The sequence below is a fragment of the Saccostrea cucullata genome, unplaced genomic scaffold (assembly GCF_032062105.1).
Source record: "Saccostrea cucullata isolate Sc308-1 unplaced genomic scaffold, CSIRO_AGI_Scuc_v1 ctg795, whole genome shotgun sequence".
Taxonomy (NCBI): domain Eukaryota; kingdom Metazoa; phylum Mollusca; class Bivalvia; order Ostreida; family Ostreidae; genus Saccostrea; species Saccostrea cuccullata.
In genome coordinates, this window is record NW_026918012.1 from 59,560 (window position 1) to 79,209 (window position 19,650).

Consider the following 19,650-nt stretch of genomic DNA (forward strand, 5'->3'; position numbering starts at 1 on the left):
CACTGGCAAAAGCAATGTGGTCTTATTGTTGATAGATGTACTTTGGTACAATCCATTTGATTTCCTCATCTCAGAATATTTCTCTGATGTCGCATAAAAAGAATGGGTTGATTTTTCGCTGCTAGATGCTGTGGTAAATGCTAAAAAGATATGTTTTAATGTCAAAATAATAATTTTTTGATTTAATATCCCAGAAAATATCTTTAAAAGCGTAAATGGCTTGTACTTCTAGTATACGGACATTTCTCTATAAACCTTATTGAAAATATTGAAAGGACACAATATTGGAAATAATGAAGGACCTACGCTTTTTGTATACAGTTATACATTAAGTAACCTTGCTTAAATTCAATAAACCTCTTTTCTATAGCTACATTTTTATGTAATAAATATACTTGTGGTTTAAATAAAATCTTTAAAAAAAAACCTAAATTTTATCATACTGATATTGAACCATTTCTGCTGGTGTGAAATATATTAAAGGCCACTTTTATAACCTATTTAGCTAGACTGCATAAGAAATGATCAATAAATAAATATCTTTGCTCTAATTTGGCAGTGTAGCAGAGAGAGAAAAAATAGCGTATGTCCATTAACTTATCAATGTAAAAATTCAAATCAATAATTTTGATATACGTGTCTTTATTCTTTAATGTTAGGGTCTATATTAAAATATGAAATTTATGGACACAAACCGAACACGCACGATAAAAATTATGAAGCTGTACTTGTATTTCAAATACATTTTCATGTATAATCTGTTGAAGTAAATTTTCAATATTTTTTTTAGAAAAAGTAGCCAATACTATATTGACTGATATTATTTAATTCAGTTGATGCCAAGAATATATTACGAAAAAAGTAAATTAGTAAAGAACCTACTGCTTGTGGTAGACAGTAAACAGCCTTGCCTAAAGTCACATTCCTCTTCTCCACATCTGCATGTGTTCAAGCATGTCATTCCAAACTGGGGGAATGGGCAGGAATTGTTGCAATACTCGCCGTAAAATCCCACTGGACAACCTGAGCAATTATATTAATAGTATTTCTATAAGTGTTTGTTCTTATGAAATAATATTTGGAACATTGCAAAAAAAAAATTCTGAATTAGTTTTTTTTTTCATACTGCTATTTGATGACGCAGGAGTAAAAGAGGAGTTCAGAAATCTAGGGATTGGATATACCAAATTTAAATCAACGATCAGAATAAAAAAAATCAATGGGCAATATACATGCGCAAGTACATGTAGAAGACACTACCTCTTCAACGCTTAACTGTTCAATTGCTCTTATATAAAATGACAGTATTTAAGTATTATATTTATTGTATAAAGTGTACTTGTCATTAATTAGGCATATCATTTTATTGGTTTTGTATTTGATAGGGTTCCCTGGCTCAAATGAGCAATCAAATAATGTACTAAGTAATATTTTGATACTTTTTGCCTAGCTATTCCTTGTTTTTACATGTAGTACCGGAAAAAAAATCTGCGTATCCTTTTAAGTTAAAAATACAAACAGAATACATTGTACATGTATGTTTAATAGCTTTTTATTCTTACAGGCATAGCAATTTGAAATACGTGTTTGAGTATTAAATTTGCTAAACCGATTTATCGCGCTTTGGTGTACCCTCTCGAAAAAAATGTCTATTTATATAATATTATAGGACTAAAATTACTATATCAGGGTTTTCCATCCTTTGACATTTTAACATAATCATTTAAAAAACTAAAAAGACGAAATACTTCAAAGAGCAAATGGATATTTTGGAAAGTACGAAATAATATTCCTTTGAATTTTTCAGGTTTAATTTAAAACAAACGTTGCTTCCATTATTTATAATTTTGTTGTTTTACCCGGCGATTGGTAACAATTTAATCAAAGTTGTGATATTTTTTTCTTATGTGCATAGAATTGTTAAGTCTGTTCAGCTGCTGTCCGTGAACCAGATTGTGGACATTAAAACAATAAACACATCATTCCTGCAGATAAAGTACCAAATACGTCCATTTGCCTTTCAGCTGTTCCCATACCTACACACTTCCGTAGGGTTGCATTCCATACCATTCCAGAGCAGCACCCATTTTCCGATCTTAAATTAATCAGAGTATGTTTATATATATAAATTGTATTTATCATGACCTAATTTTGGGGAAAAATGTAATTTCATGAGGTTAGAATAAGGGACAAATACACAGGAAATAAATATTCAATAATCAACGACTAAGGATAGTTTAAGTGATGTTTTTATGTATGTGAATATATAATTTTCTCATGGTTTTCATATACAGGCTTTTTCCTTGCAGATTTCAAATAACAATGTACAGTATGAGAAGGATATGTATATAACGATCAGTATTGATTATCAAAGTTCTTAAAACAATACAAAATAGGAGCAGATCAAATACGGACCTTTGAAACATCATAGGTGAGATCAGATGCCATGGAGGAGTGAGCATCCCCTGCTAACCGGTCACACGCCGTGTGCTCCTTGTCATGATCAGGAAATAACGGAAAAATCCGTCGTCAAATCAATGTATAAATGATGGACTAACAATCAGCATGAAAAGCGTCAGTCAGCATTTGACTTAATGATAAATAGTTTTTTTTTTCTTACAAAGTCATTGTATCGACCATAGCACTTACGAAATGATGGCTTTAAGCGAGACTGTTGATATTATTGTTTCATCAACATGCTTGTCAATAATTTTCCTCGAATTAGAAATTGTTCATATGTAGAGCATGCTATTGCGTATTGAATCAATTGACATATATACGCAAAAATTTACACTAAGGGAAACGTAATCTATTTACATGTATTTATTTTTTTTATTTTATTTATTTATTTATTTTTTTTTTACATTTTTATTACTTATTTGACATGATACATATATACTCAAGTTCCTTAATTATTTTTTTTTTTTTACAAAAAAGTGAAATGTATAATAAATATAAATACCATGTAAAAATCTGTTATGTTTAATGTAAGGAAAAATACTCAGATGCTAACTTTTCTTAGTTTAGTTTTCTCTTCAGCTTATGTTAAACGTTATAAATATTGACAAAATATTTGTTCAATTTTAAAATTGAAACATTATAACTTCGTGTTGTTGTTGTTGTTTTTTTTTTTTTTTAATTGTTTAAACGATGCGGATAGAAAAATATAAATAAAAAAAAAATTAACCTTATGTAGTCTACAAAACAATCTTTAAAGTAATTTTGCGAATTTATCATGTAAACACAACAACACTTCAAATATATTTTAAAAGAACAAATTAATTATTAGAATTAATTGGGTTCATGAATTCTTTTTAAAAAAATACTTGATACTTGATAAACCGTTTCTTTTTCCCGATGTTGGTGCATCAAGTTCGTAATTTGATTCAAAATTTTTTGTCTACCCAACTTTTTTGTGGGTAGACAGTTTATCGATACTCCTATTCTTACAAATAATTTCCATATGGTCCTTTTGCCCCCTATCTTTGTTTTGTGTGGATATTTATTTGCATTGTACATATATTTTCGCCATACACAAAATTTATATTATTTATTCTTATGATAGTTTTCTTTTTTCGCCTGCCTTGAGCCAAATAAAAAAGGGTTTAGCCTCCGTTGGAAGATTATCCAAACTAAGGAACATATATATTTCATCTTGGTAGTACACTAATCCTTTTTACTCTTCCTAGGAAATTACAGACGTGTTTGTGTAAACTTTTTAAATACAAACGCAAGTAACATACGAGAGGTTATCAAAACAGTTAGTGGACCGGTGTCATAAAATTAAAACGGTTACCGTGTATGGTGCATCGATGAGTTTTAATTTAGCATCGTCCTTCCTATCACTTAAATTGTGTTCATTAGTTTACAATAAAAGGTCTTTAATTTTTTATATTCACCATGATGTATTACAAAGCAACAATTAACCATAAAAATAAAGTGAAATATGACAATAGACTTACGGGTTCCCTGAACATTTTGTCTCCACGTATCCTATAAGATAAAGTAATGCTACAACAAAATACATCGTTTTATTTCCTGAAACATTTAAAATTCGATGCAAATATATAAGTTATGTTTTTCTTCCCTGAATAATTAATTTAAAACATGTGACCGGAACCTTTCATTTCCTTATCATTTATGCCTGAACATATTTGAAGTATTTTTTATTCAAATTTTCTGAATCATATCATGAATTGTACTGTATGTTTCTATAACAGCATTTCTACTTTACAAGCACTAAAAGCGATTCCAGAAAGGAAATTTTGGACGCATTTTATTGATACAACCTTGCATCTTCAAAAATAAACGTTATCTTTAATACATTAGAAAAGTGGTATACTTGTTGTATTTAAATAAAAAAAATTTAAACGCGTATCCAGAAATTCATAGTAGATATGTTATGAAGCATAATCAACTCGCATGAGTTGTCAGACTGTGCTCAGTGATGTGTGCAGCGTTCAACATACTGAACACACCTGGCAAAACATAAACATTAACAAAAACAAAGATCGTGCCTTGTTAGCAAATTTGAAAACAGATGATTGACTCAGAAAAAAGAATGTCGTTGTCATTGATTTTTAATAATATCCATGTAATTTCAATTCATTTAACTGCATTTTATTTTTTGAATAAGCAGATTTTTTTTAATTTAACGTAGAACCTACGTCGTATGACATCATAACTAGTGAATGTGTTTAGCCAGTGCTAGATCCATTATGACGTCATAATTGATTCAATGTCACTTTTCCCCGTACTTTACAGCTTCAATAGAATGGGTAGAAAATATGTTCACAGAATTCAATTTAATATTATTCCAAAATAATCTTAATTCAATTTTTTTTTTTTGTTATAATGCTTAATGAAATATGCTTCTTGAATTAGAGAAACATGTAGGTACCTTTCAATTAATAGATCTTGACCTTAATTAAGTTAACCAAGACCATCTTGTGTAATGAAATAACAATGTATACATCTTACTGTAATGATGTAAATGGTATGGACATGTACCTATTTTGAAGGAATGCAATATCCTAAAAAATCTTCAGTAGCCAACTTAATAGTTGTAATATGTTGATGAAATGCGTCCAAGTCAAAGATGTACATGTTGTAGATCGTGTGGTCGTGTGTACATTTTGTGATATCTTTAATAAAATGATGTGCATTCCTTTTCATAATTATTTGTTACTTATTCATATTCTTGGAGTTTGATTACAATTGATTACCGTATATACTCGCCTATAAGTCGGTTTTTGGGAGTTAATCTCTGGTCTAAAACTCTTTGTCCGACGTATAGGCGAGCTATTAAAAGTATGGTTTTATATGAGGTAAAAACTTCTGATATGCAAGCTTAATAAATACAACCGACTTATAGGCGGGTATATACGGTACAAATTTACAATTTTTCTATTATATATGATCTTTTTAGATTAAAGGTACAATTTTTGATAAACATTTTTAATCTGAAAGAAACCCCAAACAGTCATTAATAGTTAAATCCCGTGTAAGTGCAAAAAGGTCAAGAATATTAGGATCGGTAAATTACTTATCTCTCATTAGTTGGAGGGGAAAGGTATATATTTTAAATACTTTTTGTAATTATTTGGGTATGTTCTTTATCATATTAGAAATTGAAAACATTGTGACAAAGACTTCTGAAAAATATTTACAAATGTAGGGTGGAAAATTGACTGAAAATAGATAGAGTTCTTTTGCCTATAATTTTTAAAAAGTGGACTTATCTTTTATGTCAATTGAATAAAAAAAGAATTTTTTTCTGGGGAAATATTGTTCGATAATTTTTAATTAATAAACAATAAAAATAACGATGTTTAAAGAAGTATTTTTTTGTCTTCTTTGCATGACAAGTACCCCTGAAAATGACTGAAATTATGAAGTCGTAATATGTAATTATAATTCCATGTTTAACTGCCTGCACTACATTAATAACAAGGAAACATGTCATGAGCTTTTGACTGATTGATAAGCGGGTACTAATTTATCATTATAAAAAGTTTGAAAATCTTCTGACAAAGACTTCTCCGACATAGGTTCTACCTTAAGAAATACAACGGTGTGCAGACCACTTTGATCTTAAAGGTACTTGGACACAGATTTGGAGATAATATTTTTTCTATAATGTTACGACTTATATATTTTAATAGCATTTCACACAAAAATTAATTGAAAATCTTATTTCATTTAAAAGTTATGAACATTTTAATTTTTTGGCGGGTTTGATTGACACATCCTTGCACTTTCACAAATTTAAACTCTATTCTTAATCCCTAGGAAAAGTGGCAGTCTTGTTGTGTATTAATGAAAAATATTAATTCTATAATCTAGAAAATTCAGCGTAGACATGTTCGAAAGCAAAACAAACACACACCATATTGTCAGTCCGTGCAGTTGTGGTGAGCAGATTTTGGCAAATGAACGCACCCGGTGAACCAAAACACCAAAGAATAACAGAGCTTTCGCACTGTTTACAAAAACTGTGTACATAACATGAGTGTGCTCGATTTGCTAAACCCTGTACACAACGGAATGACGATACTTGTGAAGGAATTTTGCTTTCTAACATTTTTACTCTGAATAAATTTTATTTTTCTGGATTTAATTTTTAATGTTTCTCATTAATACACAACAAGATCGCAGGATTAAGAATAAAGTTAAAATTTGTGAAATTAAAAGGATGTGTCAATCAAAGCCACCAAAAAATTAAAAGTTTTAATAACTTTTAAAAGAAATAAGATTTTTAATTAATTTTTGTGTGAAATGCTATTAAAATAAATAATTCGTGATATTATACAGAAAAAATTAACTTCAAATCTGTGTCCAAGTACCTTTAAACTACCAGAGCAAATAAAACAGCACAATAAGGCAATAGTTGATACATGTAAATATTGGTTTTTAGATAAGAAAAAAATGATGTTATTATAATATCTGTAATTTTTAATGCATATATCACTAACAAAAAATACAATAGTTTATTATAGTTAACAATAGTGCTAACTTTGAAGCTACCCTAACAAAAAATACTATAGTTTACTATAGTGATAACTTTGATACTTTATTGATAACTTTGACACTTCAAAAAAGTTGAACAAAAACTTTAACACTTTGAAAAACTTTGACAAAAAAACTTTGACACTTTGAAAAACTTTGGTGAAAACTTTGACACTTCGAAAAACTTTGACGCAAACTTTGACACTTTGAAAAACTATATTGAAAACTTTGACACTTTGAAAAACTTCATCGAAAAATTTGACACTTAGAAAAAGTTTATCGTAAACTTTGACACTTTGAAAAAGTTTATCGAAAACTTTGACACTTTGAAAAACTTTATCAAAAACTTTGAAACTTTAAAGAAATCGAAAACTTTGATACTTAGAAAATTTTTATCAAAAACTTTGATACTTATAAAAACTTTATCGAAAACTTTGACACTTTGAAAAACTTTAACGAAAACTTTGACACTTCAAAAAACTTTATCAAAAACTTTGAACTTTGAAGAAATCAAAAACTTTGATACTTAAAATAATTTTATCGAAAACTTTGATACTTATAAAAACTTAATCGAAAACTTTGACCCTTTGAAAAACTTTAACGAAAACTTTGACATTTCAAAAAACTTTATCAAAAACTTTGAAACTTTGAAGAAATCAAAAACGTTGATACTTAAAAAATTTTAAGCGAAAACTTTGACACTTTGAAAAACTTTATCGAAGACTTTGACACTTTGAAAAACTTTAATGAAAACTTTGACACTTCAAAAACTTTATCAAAAACTTTGAAACTTTGAAGAAATCAAAAACTTTGATACTTAAAAAATTTTAAGTGAAAACTTTTACCCTTTGAAAAACTTTATCGAAGACTTTGATACTCTGAAAAACTTGATGGAAAACTTTGACACTTTGAGAAACTTTATATAAAACTTTGAAACTTTGAAAAACTTTATTGAAAACTTTGATACTTTGAAATACTTTATCGAAAACTTTGATACTTAATGAAAAGTTTAACAAAAACTTTGACGCTTTGAAAAACTTTATTGAAAACTTTGATACTTTGAAATACTTTATCGAAAACTTTGATACTTAATGAAAAGTTTAACAAAAACTTTGACGCTTTGAAAAACTTTGGCGAAAACTTTGACACTTTGATTTACTATAGTTAACTATAGTAAACTATAGTTAACTATAGTATTTTTTTGTTAGGGTATCAAAACTTTAACCGGTATATGATCAGAGTATTTCGATCGTTACATACATGTAAATATTGGAAGTTGACGATTGAAAAGTCATCACATAAATAAGCAAGTTTTGTACCTATGCTACATGTACCATTAATGTCTTTTTCGAAGAAACATCAAGATATGAAACGATTTCACTTATTTCAAGCTTACTGGCCATGGGATCTATCGAGTCTAAATATGGATTGAAATAACTATTGGAAATTGATAATTACTGTAAAATCACATATTTTTGTTGGGTCAAACTTTCGTGGTTCGAGGAAAAATATTGTGTTATGGCTTTATATTTCTTCGGTTAAGAACTGTTTATTAGTCATTTATATGATTTTTTACATTTCTTGGTGGATATAACCTTAAAAAACAAAAAAATAGCCCCCATGAAAATTTAGTGATCTCACAGTATTTAGTCGATAATTAAAGTGTCCAGTTGAATATTTTTAAATAAATTATGCTTCACATGAATAGAAAAATAGACCTGCTAACTGGGGCAATTGATATTCACGTGAATTCCAAAAGATTGTTAAAAGAATCTTTGTAAAAAAAAACCCATAAAAATGCACAAACCATAAGTAACAATATCAGTTTCCTTTAGGTGAAGCTTGAGTTGTAAAACAATCAAATCTGTTGCTTCCAGAAACAACAACCTAAAGAATGCTATCACCAAGATACTAAAACACCTGTAAGTCACAAAAAACATAAACCAAAGCAATCAAAACACCACAGGCAGTCACCGATAGAACCTTTACCAAAAAATATATTTTCTTCGTAACTATCATGCGCTATAATCCACAACTCTTAGGCCGAGTCAAATTTTTTTCCCAGTATTTCTCATATGACTGTTTAGAAACGTCCGTGTTTTTTTAAAAAATATTTTGTTTGTGTGTTTGTTGCCTGTGTTGTTCTGTATATAGTGTGTGTATTGGGTTCATTTCGTATGAACTTTACTATGAGTTTCTTAACTAAAACGAACATTAAGCAAATCAAATAAAATCTTTTTTTACACAATTTCCAAAGTTTATCTTATTTCTACACAGAGAAAAAGACATGTATCATGAACAACAATATATAGATAACATGCATACAAATTCCCCAGACTGTATTTCTTACATTGCCCACATGGTCGAAACTGAGTGCCTTTACTCTAAGCACAAAATAGCTTTATATTATATACAACCAAACATTCAATCAATTAATTCAAAATGAAAGTTTACCAGTTCAATTGATTTCATCTATCTAGAGACAATTTAACATTATAAGTTTGCACTAATTGAGATATTCAAATGAGAATACATATGTTTGCATTTTTAAATTTTCTCAATATTTTTAATTTATTTCTTGCAAATAGTACCTTATTGTTTGTTTTACTTTTGTGCTAATTTCAATTCAACGGCAGAGAGCTCACTCATATTACATTTGGTTGCAATTTATACATTCTCAGAAATTTCATTTGACTTGTAACTTTAAAAAAAAATCAAATACCTCGTCAGGTTTCTTTAAAACAAAATTGTTTACATCTTTTCTTTCTTATAAGAGCAGAATAGAAGGATATGGAGATAATGAACAGTATTCAATCTCAAAAGCCATAAAGCAATACAAAACAAGAGCAGAGCAAACACGAACCTCCGAAACATCAGAGGTGGGACCAGGTGCCATGGAGAAGTGAGTATCCCCTGCTGACCGGTCACACCTGCCGTGTGCTCATTTTTTCTTCAATATCAAATCTCGGAAAATGAATTTTTTAATACTTTATGCGTGTTTCCTTCCTTATTTACTTTTACGATGGGCATCTTTTGGCGAATGTTGAATTTTTGGCAAATGCAAGTTAAACTCTTAGGTCAAGGTCAAAAGGCCAAAAAGGTCTTATTACAATGAAAACACCTGCAAAATATGAAAGCCTTCGTACATGAAGAAACGGTGCAAAAGCTATGGTAAAGGTAAAAGTTTTTTTAAAGATGGTAATCTCTATAACCAAAGTCAAAAGGTCAAATGTTTTAAAGAATTTGTCTATATATATACACATGTGAAAGAGGGCACACTAGCACCAAACATTCAACAGTTATGGCTATGGCTAATGTTTAATCAAAGTACTCAGAAGTACAGAGAGCCGGGCTCATTTCCAGAGTAGGATGGATTTCTTACACGAATCACGTTTATATTCTGATGAAAAAAATATTTTAAATAGTGTTGGCAACGAGTACCCGGTTAACCGGTTAACTGTCGAACGTTGCGAGTATCGGTTAGTAAAACTGCTATTCGGTTACTCGGATAAAATAAATTCTACAAAGTAAAGGCATAGAAAATGCATGTTTTATAATTTATAAATGTATTGATTTCTAACTTACACATTTCCCTAATTTTAGGTACCGTTAGACTTGATCTAGTGCATGGTTGTAGTGATTCAAATTGTTTTGATTAGTTTTCACAGTTTATATAATTGATAGCTTTGATTGCTTGGGGTATACATATTTTGAAGGCCTGAGTTATGATTACCTCATTTGATGTTTTAACGAGATGCCGCCTTAGACATAATAAGCTTGGGGTTGTAACAAAAGATCAGCTGATTCAAAATCTGTTATATCACCTAAGTTTAAATTATTCGGTAACCAGCGATTTACTGGACACTCCAGTTATCAACTATTAATTATGGAGTATGTAAATAATTATTCTCCTTGATTGCGACATATTTCGGGGGCTGAAAAAGAAAGTGTAAAATGGTGATTGACGATGACGTATTTATTTGTCTTTGTTTGTCGAATTCCCTATTAATTTTTTTTTATTTTAAAATCGTAGATTTTTTACAATATCGTACGTGTGTGTTGTAAATATAATGTTCCTATACAGTATATTTGTGCATTACTACTACCGATAAGTATAGAATGAGATTAATAATAGATATTGATACTTTTACCAAAAATCATCTGAGTAACCAGGTACTTGATCGGAAGATGAAGCGAGTAACCGGTTACTAAAAATCGTACGATTTGCCAACACTAATTTTAAAACTATCAATATGAATGATAAGACACTGACAGTGAGTTTTTCAATCCAAATACCACGGTCCGATTTTGTCAGAATCAGAATTAATCTGGTACCGCAACTGAATGTAAACAAACAGGCCAATCTGGTTCCCTCTCCTGCTTTACCTCGTATGTGTAGAGAACTACGGTAACTCTGATTATCAAAAATCCTTACGCTAATGAACTATGTTCTTTGACTTATGAAGTTTTCAAAGTCATTACTACTAATGTTTATTTTATGTAGATAAAATTTTGTTTTTGTTGCTTTATTTAGCGTTTGTATTATCTCAAAAGCGGTTGAGAGTAAGAACTATATTTTTGCACGTAACTTTAAAATGGCGACTATGGGGTCAACATCCTGCCTTGAACAGGATCCCATAAGCCGGCAATTGCTCTTTGAGAAATAAGCCCGGCTAAAAATGTTTTGTAAAAGTGGTTTAAACTCCAAGGTCAAGGTCACATGGTAACATTTGGTTGTAAATAAGAAATACACTTGTGAAATGTAGAAGGCAAAGCCCCATTCACTCAAAATTCATTGACAAGATTAATGTTTTTGCAGACAGACAAACAGCTGGACAGACACACTATTTGAATCCCAGTCCTCGATATAGGGGCATACAAATGCTTATATTCATCCTTTACAATTGCATTATTTACTTTTTACTGACATAACGATTGAACCTCGAGCTCGATACTACGGGTTCAAATACAATGTAATATGGACTCTTCTACTTTCGCGCAAACATTTTGTAGAAGAGATTTTACAGCTGTATGCATATTAATATATTTTCATTTCCAAAAAAAAATTTCCTTAAGATTATTTACAATTACGAAGATTATACATTTCTCATGAAGCACTATGGGTGAGCATAAATGTCCCCATTGTGACGTCACAATACTACACCTGACGTCAAAACCAAAATTCAAACTATTTTGTTGTTTTTTTTTTTAATGACAGTTTAATTGCATAAATTGTATAGCAAATCATCAGAAAAAAAGTAAAGGTAAATATAAGAAATAAATTAAATAAATAAATTATTTAAATAAATTAAATTTTTGAAGATTCATGAGGTATATGAACTGGTATGAAGCGTCGTAGTTCATAACCTCAGGAATCTTAAATTCGTTTCTTAAATGATTTATCTGGACTATTTGAATGGTAATACATGTACAAGTGCCCGAGTTATAGTTGGTTGACTAATTTGCTTGCACTTTTCTTTACAATTCTCGTCTCTCTCACTCTCTTATCTTTTCACCGATCGAATATATTGAACTAGATCTACATTAAAAAAAGATGTGTTTGTGAAACACTTGTGGTCCAATATATGGCAGCTTATAAAGAAGGTTAAACTTTATCAAACAGTTTTTTGTTAAGAAGGACAAACTTAAAGTTTAAGGTTAAAAGGTCAAAGTTGTTAAAATCTAAAAGAAGACCTTGTCACAAAATTGATTATTATACAGGTATGCAGCAAAACTTATACTGCATTAAAAATCAAAAACGGTAAAATATTCAATATTACGTGACTGAATATCTTCTTAAAGAGCAAGGTACGGTTTAAATACCAATACTGGCCTGTGATATGTCTTAATATCAAACTGATGTAAAAAAAAAAAATAATAATAATGAAAACTTATGCTTAATGAATCATTGATATTTCAATGCAGAAAAATCACATGAGTCAAATTTCTTACATCCAGTACTAAATGCTAATTGTGATGTCATAAACATGTGCATTTCCTGTATTTTCCTTAAGGTAAGTCACTCGTCAGCTTTTTAGAAAAGTTCACGCAGAAGCTTTTACTTCAAAACTACTAATTAAAATTCAATTTTTATAACATATCTAAATTCAACAATGTAATTTTTTTTTACATTCCATGAAAAAACTGCTCAAAAATCTACAAAGAAGCAAGATTTATGAGGAACTATTTCTTTTGGTGGAAGGATATTTAGCAGAAAATTCTGCAAATCTGCACATTTATAAAATTTAATGTAATGGAAATTTAGCCTCACATGCTTTTACTCGGAGAATATTTTCCGTTTTGATATTGCTAAAAATATTTAATATAGGTCTTAATTTATATTTTTAGACTAAGTTTTACACCTTCACTCAACAAACTTTTCCAAAAAATGAAAATATATTAAAGAGGTCAAGATCAAATTTACACCATTTTTGCCTGAAAATCACATATTTTGACAAATATTTCAAAATTAACATCACTGACCCTACCTTTTTCTTTCATTATTTTAAACTACTCGATACCTATGACTGATCAGCACTTAAGTCATAAAAAGTTTGATATAAGACAATTTTTTATTGCCTATTAAGTTTTTTAATACCCCAAATATGTTATTTTTTAGTGCAAAAAGGTCACACATTAATTTACGCGCATTAGTTTGCAAAATTTGTTTAATGATAAATATTATTCAAACTATTTTACGTAAAATAAGATTATATTTATTGCCATGCTTACATCTGATCAAATATAATAAGGGTTAAAGTAATTAACCAAAGAGATGAAATTTAAGTGCAAAAAGGTCAACATAAATGTACCGTAGATCAGTAGGATGCACACTGACCCCCCCATTTTCTTTGCGATTTTGAGTTGCACTTGATGAGTACTTATCCAAAATATACTTCTCAAAAAATCCTTGATATAACAAATTTCAGGAGTGACTTACCTTAAAAGATGCAGGAGACCTAAATTTTCATGGCATTTCCTTCAGATAGCATTGTCAACAATAATCGCCCACAAAGATGAAATATTGAACTTTTTTTTACTACATTTTACTCAACATGTCAAAAATTAAAGTAGGCAACGGCTGTGGACATTATTTTCTGACGGAAAATTACCTTTGAACTCTGTCTGGTTAATTTTGAGGCCTTCTGTTAAATATAAAAAAAATGTGTTAAATCAAGACGTCATATTCTGAGATTGGTACTCTAGAAGTAACACACTCATATTTGAGCCAGCTGCAAAAAAATTCTGAAAATTTTTAATCTGTAGGGCACAATAAGCACTCCTTTCTTCTTTGCATTCCCAACTGTTCCATAAGCGCGGTCATCTTCTCTTTTATAGGCAAGAGGGTACTTTGTCCCTTTCTTTTCTCCCTTTCAGCTGTTACTGTTACATGTAGATATGAGAAATATACTCCTAAACTGTTATTTTTAATACCAGAGGTCCCTATCGAGACTGAAGTTGCAGTTGGAACTAGAAACTTTACAACACTGAATTGAACAGCAATAAATAGAATAAAGATCCTTCTTTAAGACTTTTCTGACAAGACTGCAATAAGACTACAACTGTAGGAGAAGCTTTTATTATCTTATAGTTATATTGAAATGAAACTAAAACTGTAGGAGGAGTTTAATTTTGAAACTATTTTACAGAAATTTCTAGTAACTATGGTAACACCGTTCATCAAAATAAGAAAAAGATATACTTAATTATATATTTTAGTGTAGAATACCTGTGTGCCAAGTAATAATGAAATCCGTCTAAAACTATGAGAGGTATACCGTTTTGAATGTATTTTACAGAAAATTCATTTTTATTAACCACAGTAACACCGTTCAACGAAATCTAAGACCGGTACACAGAATTATGTATCTTAGTGTAGTCTACTTGTGTGGCAAGTTATGTTGAAATCAGGCTAAATCTGTAGGAGGAGTACAATGTAGCATTTTTAGAAGTATTTCACAGAAATTTCTATTTTTAGTAACCACAGCAACATCATTCATCGAAATCAAAAACCGAGCAGTAGATTTTGAAGAATTGTTTACAGACAGACAGACGGACGCTGTAAGCATTACGATCGCATACACACTTCTGGTCTATGACCAGCAGAGCTTACATGTAAAAGCGAACTTATTCCCCTGGTCTAGCGTAACCATTCGATTATAGTATTGAAAATGAAAAGTAGTCTAGTTATTAAATTCAGCTGTTTATTGTTACATAATTACATTACATTAAATTACAAAGACAATGAAAATCCAAATAAATAACAAATTGCTGGTTAATCAAATACTTGATATAATTTGTTCACTGATGCTTTTAAGAAGTCATGTTTACTCTACAATCCAGACAACATTTTCCACACATTTCTTACGTTTTGTTCTAATAAATAATGTCATTATTCAAACTGATTAAATGCAAATACACAATATCATAATCTTTTCAACAAAGTATATGAGATTGTTTGTGTATATAAATTTTATTTATCAATAATATATGTGAATGTATTTTTGAATAATTGTACAGTTGTACATTGTCCTTTTGTAATTCATAAAGTAGATTTTCTTCCTTCACACGTATATCGAAAATTTGGAAAGTTCCTGGATACGATCGATATTTCCGCAAATTTGTTCAATTAAAATGCACCTGTTAAACACTATTTACAATATATTTTGAGGTGCATTATAAGTGAAAAATTCCTGCCTCGATATCTGGCATTGCTCGGATTACAAAAAATACGGTGAGATTCTTTTGTTTCTACAATATGTACTAACGCAAATAAAAAGATAAAATAAGCTACAATTTAATATCAGTAACTTTATACAATGTATATGGTTACATCGTATTACAAGTATATATTAACCAAATCTTATAGGGAGAGGGCTAAAATAGGCTGCGCCTGCTGCCCAATCCTATTCACAATAACATCTGTGAATAAAATATTGTTTAAAAAAAAAAAAAATCTTACTCCCTATCTATACACTATAATTTAAACAAACATAGTTCTATACTACCTAGCGATGTATACATTATAATTGACTTAGTCATATCTTAACCCTGCTGTAATAAACATGGCATACATTTTGATTGATTGATTGATTGTATATTGTTTAACGTCCCTCTCGAGAATTTTTCACTCAGATGGAGACGTGATTTGAAGGGATTCAAATTTTGACCTTTACTCAGCATTAAGGCCATTGAGTAGTTAGGGATCCTTGTCATGCCAACGCCTGCCGCCGACACGGGGCATCGTTTTTTTAGGTCTCATCCGAAGGACCAGCAGCTTTTTCTTCAAAGTGCCGAACACCTGGCGAAAGAACAGTTGCTACCCATTTTTTTTTACCCATTTCTGCATCTGTTTTTAATAGACAAATATTTCCATTTCAATTTTTTTTCTCTTTGATAACTGTTTGAAAGTTGGGGGAATTTATTTCTTGATAATTCTTCCGGAATGTGAATTAGGCAGGTCGATAGGTCAGCAGTTTAGGAGGCCCAATACGCATGCAAATCTCGTGTGCATCTGTCTCTGTGTCTGACGCTAAGGAGGCCAAATATGCATGTAAATCTCGTGCGGCTGCCTTTGTGTTTGACGTCAGTGTGAGAGGACTATTGAAATTGGCATGGAAGTCCTCGTGTAATTTAAATCTATTTGTCTATACATTTTAATGTCTAAGTCTACAATTTTATTTCATATTGAAATGGAAATATAAGTAATCACTGTCTAGTTTTGAGAGTATGCCAGGGACATCAACAATAGTGGGAAACATGGCATAATTTTATGCAAATTATGCCATGTTTCCCACTATTGTTGATGCCCTGGCATACTCTCAAAACAAGACAGTGATTCCTTAAATATACTATAAGGACCAGTTCGCGGCGAGAAATATTCGCGATGACGAGGCTCTCGCGGACTTCGCAAAAATTTCTCGCACGCGAATAAAAGTTGGTTTACAGTATATTGGATTGAAATTCTAATTTGAAATGCATAATTCAATCCACCTCAGCTACACTAGAAGGTATTTACTGCGACTAATTAAGAGTGTATCGGAGGTGTCTTGGCGTCTCCATGTAAGGAACGTAATACATGGTAAAGCCCGCCTCATGAGCAAATGAGTGGCCCATGTATTGGAACACAATATTCAATTTCATTGCATTTTATCTAATTTGAGGTTTGATCTAATTACCAGTTCATCTATGTTCCTATGTTGAAATATGCCATTATGGAACCATATGAGTTGTTGTAAATATGTCTGCGTATTCATCCTGATTAGCATAACTCAGATGTCCTTTATTCAAGCCTTTCTTCATGGGTTAAACTACATGACTATGACGTTGTAAATAGCATTCTTGTCAATTGTAGATTCGGTTTGGTTTAATTAAATAGTGTTTGCATAATCATTCCAGTTTTGAAATCATGATTCAGCTTCACAAGACGCCTAGTGTATTTTGTCTTTAATAAGCCCCTTGAAGATTGACTTATTTTTTTGCTTTTAATCCCTTTGAGATTTGTTGGGACGACATTTGAACATTCCCCCTTGCTCCAAATTTAGACGTACGCAGCACTCTTTTGGCATAAGCAGTGGGGGGGGGGAGAGGTCATCTTGAGCTAGCATCTTCTGCGACACAGGACCTAAGTTTTTGATGGCCCCTTAAGAAGGACCGTATACAACGTTCTTCATTGGGATTTGAACCTGCTACTAAGAATTAGCCACTTATTTCTTAACTTCAAACAAAAATGCTCTAGAGGACCACTGCAAATCTCATGACCCTCAAAAAAGTAAATTGATTGTTTATAAGCACTATAAGAAATACATTACTGATCCAGGGAGTTTCTGGCACCTCTTGTAAAGTATACATGGAGGGCTCCTTCGGAAGTGTTGCAACAAAAACATGTCGTGTGTTATTGAAAATAAATATTTTAAAAATGTAAAAGAAATTACAATTCTTTGTTTCCGATCTATTTTCAATGGTTTATACAGAGGAATCCAAAACCAAAAAAAAAAAAAAAATATTTTACTAATTAAGCAAATTTCAAACAAATCCTCATTTACATAATGTCATTTGATTTGGACTACATTGATATTGTTTTCAATTAAATATACATATTTGTCACATTCGATGTATGGCCTATTAATACAATACTGCCTGGTTTTTCGGTGGACTGCCTCATAAACGAGTAAAAACGGTTCAAAATTGTTAAACAGTATGGTATAAAGTTACCTGTCAATTGACCGCATCCAAACTGTGCATTGCATTCCTTTTTAGAACAATTACACTCATCACTGCATCGGATACCATAGTATGGATATTCACAGATCAGTTCACAATGTTCCCCAACATATCCAAGAGGACAAGCTGGATAATTTAAAAAAAAAAAACATGAAGTTATACAATCATGTAACCAACATTGAAAGAGTGATGTAGTAGCAATACTACCCCCCTACCGTCAGGTGTAATCAGTTCCAATTAGAAATTTTGAAAAGTTGTAATTCCTCAAACATAAAGAAAACCGAACAAAATTTAAACATGATCTGTAACTCATCACTTACAAAGCAAAAATCAACCTAATATGCAAGCATTTAGAAAGTGTTTCCCATATGCCGATGAAAAAATCCTTTAAAATTCAATGTTGTATTACTTTCATTCCTCTTTTCGTTCATCCAGAGTTGTTCCCGCTATGCTCCCACATACACCTCTGTCAACGCTCGTTGAACAAGATTCTTGCATAAATTTGTAGCGTAGCGGGAAGGACAACTCTGGATACAGATTGCCTTCCCTTATCGTTTTTGCGTAACTATATTTTTTTAACATCAGTCACATAAATCAAGGGATTTCTTGTTCATAAATGCCAGTAAAAAAGTACCGGTATTGCATTAGCAATATTATTCTCCAACCGGCAAGTGTAATCTGGTACCCACAAAAATTGAATTGTCACAATTTCATCAAAATCATTGAAGTGGAACAAAATTCAAACTTTAACTTGATCTATAATTCATCAAGATCAAGTCAAAAATTAACTCAATATCTACAATCGATTAGAATAAAATTGAAGAAACCTTTAAAAAAAATAATTTAAAAAAGAAATTAATTTCATCAAATATCATGAAACATTCACTTTACATTAATTTTTATCATTAACATATCATAGACTTCCTATAGCCATTGCATAGAAAATCATATATATAAGGACATCATTAATTTAGTAGTGAATAATGTTGTCCCTTTCCTAGTCTTTGCATGTGTTTTTGCTAATTGTCCGTTACTTTTTGTATCATATTAATGTGTATACTGAAATGAAATCACCAATTGATGTAAAAGTTGGTATGTTCAGTTGCATTACTTAATACTGTAACGAACATTTCATCATTATTTCAATATGGCAATTATGTACGGGTAAGTGAAGGTTGAAATGGATATGTGTTAGAAAGGGGTGTTTAGGATTGTAAGTGACATAAACAAGAGGATCGGGGGCCACATCGCTCACCTGAGCACTGTGGCAAGGAAAATTAATTCCTATACATGTATCTTTCTATGTAAAACTTTGTGAATTGGGCCCAAAAATAAAAATTAGTTTGTTTGCAGTTGCCTACCGACCCACTGAAAATGCATCTAACCCAAACTTTTTTTTAGCCATTTTGTAATTTAACT